We start from the raw sequence: 5,764 nt of genomic DNA on the forward strand, positions 1-5,764 counted from the left end.
TTTTTCAAGTAAAAAGAATAAAATACAATTTTACTCTTATAAAAACTTCCATAAAATTTTTACACCTTCAACTCATGTCACATCAAGTACTAGAACAATAACATTTTTATTTTAAAGTTATCACACAATCCAATTTAAGAGAAATTATTTAATAATTCAATCATTCATTCGATAAAAAGAATAAAAAATAAAGCAATTAAATTTTAAATATATGAAAAAGTACAGGGACTATAACCATAATTATACCTAGACTTTTTTCTATTTGAATATCCCCTTCCTCATAAACCGTAACGAGTAACAACAAAGTACAGAATAATACAACATCTTTTTCCTGCCTCTAAATTAAAAAACAATTGCAAGGGTTAAAGCCAAAATTGCAGCATAAGATAACATTGGTTGATGAATTATGCGAAGAGGACAAATTTTAACACGATTAGTGCGACTTAAACCTAAGCCGATTTTATTTTTCATTTGAGAAGAAGTTGAACGCGGCTATCACCAAGGCGAAGAGAATAAGAAACTTTCTTGTACTCAGCCCAAGTGAATGGCCTATACAGCAATGGCCTATGGGTGTGACCAGTTCCGGTGGAACACTGAGCCATGCATGGGGTGGTGGCGCCCCAAAATATGCCATTGACATTCTATACTTGTACCCATTGGTCAATGCTCTGTGCCTTACGCTCATGAACCTCCCATTTGTCATTGCCTTCAATAAAAACCAAAAAAAAAACACACACTAATATATACGAAGCTACATTTATTTAAAATTTTTTAACCTAATTATATATGAAAATAGTAAGTTAACATATTACTATCGTTAAAATATACTGACTTGACATTGATTATCAATATCACGGTAATATATGGCAAAAAATAAAAATTATAAACAAATTAAAAACAAATTATTTTAGTCGCATGTTAGAATATAAGATTGTGTCACCATATTATTAATTATCAATGTCACGTCAATATATTTCAACAGTATTAATCAATTTCCAAGTTTAAATTATCAAATTTGAATATCTCTGAATATATTAAATCTAAGAAAAACCTCGAAGAGAACAAATAAATTTTTAAATTTAATTATTATTACAATAATAAATTCCTGGGATGAAATCATAATTTAGTTCTAAAATTGGTAATTATTTTCACCTCCATTCTTGAATTTTTTTATCCACAATAATCTCAAACTTAATATTTTTCAATTTAGTTCTTAAACTTATATTCTATTAAAATATGATGACATGATTCTCAAAAAAATTTGCCATTTTATAATCCCTTTATTTTCTTTTGTATAGTAAAGGAATGTTCTAACTCTTTTTAAAGTTTTATTTAGTAATATTATCTAAATCAGATTAGATTTGGTTTGATCGAAAATCAATTAAAATATCTTCTAGAGAAAAGTTTTTGATCAACTGTGCTCGAAACCGGTACAAACTGATTTAACTGAACTAAAAATATAATTAAACCAGTTTTAAATATTTCTTGTTATCTTTAATGATTTGTTTAATCAATTCGATTAGATGAATAAACCGATGACTTGAGCAAGTTGATCGTGGATCCGGTTTTAAACAGCTTCGTGATATCTTTGAGACTATTAAATATCCATCTATAGTTGCTCTGCAAGGAACTATAACTGGCAATACAGCCCATCAAACCAGAAACCCCTTTTTATGTTCAATTGGATAGAAACTGATACGTGGGGTTTTACAATCCAAAGCTGCAGTGGATTCCCCAATGCATGTACCAGTTTCCATCAATCAAAATTTACCCTTTATTATTATTCTTTTAGGGGTCAAATTGTTATGAAAGAGAGGGAAGAGGGACCAACCTGTAAAACATCACCTACGTTGATGCAAAAGGCAGTAGGGTCAGGGGTGACGGGGACCCAGGTCCCACCGGCTACACAAATCTGCAGGCCACCCACGTCGTTTGATCTGAGGATGGTCAGCATCTGAGGGTCGGTGTGTTCCCCGAAACCTATTTCGGTGGTGGTGGTGGCGCGGTGCGGTGGAGGTGGTGTGTGGAATGAGGAAGGTGGATAGTGATTGAGCCTGAACATGGAGTCGCTATCGACGTCCCTGATCATGTTGCTTAACAGTGATGGATCATGGACCCCTAATCCTTCTGCCATCAGATCCAAGATTTCACATGCTAATCGCTTAACGGCTTCTATGTAGCCGCTCACGGCGGAGCTGTCACCACACACACACACAAAAAAGTAAAAACATTGTTAGAAAACAATTTAAGGCAATATTTTTAAATTTGAACCATTATTTGGATTTATCACAATATCGATTCTTAATTCTTAATTCTGATTGATTTAATTTTTAAATATCATTTAATTAAATAAATTATAAAAATTCAAAAAAGCAACTAATTCAATTTATCAGATCTTTCATGTTGATCAAAAGCTATTTCTACAAAAATTAAATGGGTAAAATATTTTGACATAAATTAACAAATAATAAAATAGTATTATTATTATGGTTAAAATATTCTTTTAAATACCATGAATGGATCTGAAAAGACTGTCAAGGCTTTGACCTCTCTTATTTAAAATAAAAGAAAATATATTTTTGAATTTTAAAAAAATATTTTAAGATGTTTTGATATAAAATCTTATCTTTTTGAAAATATTTTTAAACTGGCAGTACGTTTATTTCTAATAAAATTAAAATTAACAGTACTGATAAAATTAATTATTATAATTGTGAGGTAAAAATTTTACAGCACCATAATTACCATCCATCCATCAAAAGAGAAATTAAATTTAAAAAATTATAATTTTATCTTGTCTTAATTTCAATTGAATCAGATTGGTCAATTTACTACAGTTGTATTATTTTTATAATTTGAGCAGTTAAATCGGTAAGTTCTTTATTACGAAAGTTTTACTATTTATGTGTAATTTTCTCTGCTTTTATGTGGGTTTTTATTAATAAAAATTAAATAGATATTGGCCAAATAAATAAAATAAAAGCTTCCATTGAAAACCCTTTGATTTGATCAGACCTTCCTTTATATCTGATTCTCTGACTTGTCATTTTGATTTCCAATGGTACTTTCCCCCTACAGCCAGCCCCTATTAGATTTTGCTCTTGTGTTTTCACGCGACTACATGGGCGCGTGGAATTAAAACTGACAACTTAACCAAACACAGGGATATGTCTCTCTGACAAGATATCCCGTGTAAGAGAGTTTAAAACTACACAAAACTATATTCTCAACTGAATGACTTCTCAATAAGTCCATATTTATTTATTATTGTCGAAATGTCTTTCAAAATATATATATTATCGTTAAATTGCTAAAAACATAAGAAATAAAAATAAATAAATTTCGCATTTTAGAAGAACTAAAACCACAATTAGTCCCTCTGAACTTTGAGTTATTGGAGCGGATTTAATTAAAAACCTCACGTGTTTTCCTGATTTTCAGTTCTTTTATTCATCAAACAAAATTGTCTGAATTAATTGTTTTTCATGGCTAAATCAAGATGGTTTAATTAAAATATTGACCCTTAAATTATATCATTTTTCACTTAAATACCTACTTAAACTATTAATTAATCTTATTTTATCCCAAACCACGATACAATCAATAAAAACATTATCCGTGGCCCATTTTTTACTGAAAATCATGCATTTTTAGTAAAATTTTACTAAAAATTATAGGTACTTAAATGATAAAATTGATTTGATTTAAGGGTTAATTTTGTAGTTAGTCCAATAAACACAAAAAAAACAACAATTCAAGAAAAGTAAAAGGAGCAACTGAGCATTGCAGTGCATGAAAATAGCAGCAGAATATATATTACAACAAGCCTATATACCAAATAAACATGCCTTAATTTTTATTATTTATCATTTTAAATAACATTATTAATTGTTTTCTAGAGATAATTATACTAAAATAAATATTAATATTTTATATTTTAACTTAATGCGTATAAAGATATTTCGATAATTATCTCGACACACAATAGATTTTTTCTAAATATCCCTTTATATGAATGATTACAGGTGTAATAAAAATTTTTACTTCACAATTACAGTAATTAATCTTTATCGTGCATCCAAAAACATCCTAAAACCTATCAAAACCAGTCAGGTCCCAATTTTTATTTATTACCATTTTCAAGAGGGAAGTAATTTATTTGAGGGAGTTTTGAAAAGGGCATAACATGAGCCAAAATATGGTAATGATTGCCATTTAAAGCTATGGGAATATTGAAGAGTTTAATGCGATGTGGGATATCAAAATGATACATTACAACTCATCTAAAAGCTCACGTTCATGGATTTCTTTTTTTAAACAAAATCACTTAATAAATAATTTTTTAAAAAATAGTAAAACATGCTGGCAAAATACCTAGCTTACTAGACCAAGGCCCAAACTCATACAAAACAACAATATATTACTTCTTAATACATAAATTATAAACAATGTATAAAAAAAATCTTTATAATCATATATTTTTATAATATATAGCAAAAACCGAGCGTTTATTTTCAGTACAGTAATTTTAGTTTTCTTTTCTTACCATATATTATAATATTATTATGGTATTTAATTTTATCGTCTATAAAAAACCTTAAATTATTCATAAATTTTCTGAACTTCAACTAATTAAATTATAGTATTTAAACATATCTCAAATATAAGTGATTGATTCATATTAATGATCCATCATTTGGCCGACCATTCACGAAAATGGCAAATAACCACTAAACATGCAAGAATTAAAGTATGTAAGGAAAAAAAACATGTCTGATGATGATAATAATAATATGAAGTACCTGAACTTTTGGGGTCATCGGAGATGGTGTGGGATAACTGAGAAATGGAAGAAGGGTTGGTATGAAGAAGAAGATATTCAACTTCTCCACTATCACCATTGACACCAATGCTCTTAATGCCATACCCGAAAGGACCGGCCGGTCCAGCCCTTTGCTTTTCGCAAACCGGCTTCGTAAAAAAGCCAAGACCTTCTTCTTCCATTGCGGCGATAACATCGTCGGAGACACCGTGGTGGACCGCCTTGAAGAACCCGTACTGTTCGCAGGCTTTTACGATGAGCTTTGACACCTCTGATCTATCGGCTGAAAGGTTTATCACCGGTAACTCGATCGGTTCTGGCTTTCCGGATCGAGCCGGGTTTGGTGGAGCCACTACCATGACTGTTAAGTATTTTTTATTAAAAAATGGAAATTTTCCAAATATATATAATGGAAAAAAAGAAGGGTCTGCAACAAGAAAGGATGGAAGCGGAGAGAAGTAAGAGGAAGAGGAAGTGCAAAAGGGTGTGTGTTTTATAGATGCGTGACGGAGTCTACGATATTTATAAAAAGACTAAATAGAATCTCATGGATTATTTTTTATTTAAATAATACGAATAAAGATAATTATTTCTCAAAATTGCCAGAAATGAATCAACTCTAAACCGCCATATGACGTAACTGGATCGGTTAGATTAGGAATCCATTGAAATATCGAACCAGAAAAAGATATTGGAGATTGATTTGAGAACCGATAGAACTGGACTAAAACCTTGAAACAGATTTTTTTTATTAATTTATTTAATTGAAGTGGACAAATCGATTGAACTGATAAATCAGTAACCTTAAATTACTCAACCATCCGTTCAATTCTGAAAAACCTTCTTTACAGCTGAATTCGGTGAAAAAAAATACTATTCATTTTTGTTTCACACATATATTATTTTGATAATTAATTTTTATTTTATTACTTAAATAAAAAA

At 30.0% G+C, this 5,764-nt stretch overlaps 1 pseudogene; it reads right to left on the minus strand.

Annotated features, from left to right (window-relative positions):
• Nucleotides 1-467: 467 nt before the first annotated feature.
• LOC128289106 (gibberellin 2-beta-dioxygenase 2-like) lies at nt 468-5,324 on the minus strand (annotated as a pseudogene).
• Nucleotides 5,325-5,764: the final 440 nt, after the last annotated feature.

This window comes from Gossypium arboreum, unplaced genomic scaffold, assembly GCF_025698485.1.
Source record: "Gossypium arboreum isolate Shixiya-1 unplaced genomic scaffold, ASM2569848v2 Contig00456, whole genome shotgun sequence".
Classification (NCBI taxonomy): domain Eukaryota; kingdom Viridiplantae; phylum Streptophyta; class Magnoliopsida; order Malvales; family Malvaceae; genus Gossypium; species Gossypium arboreum.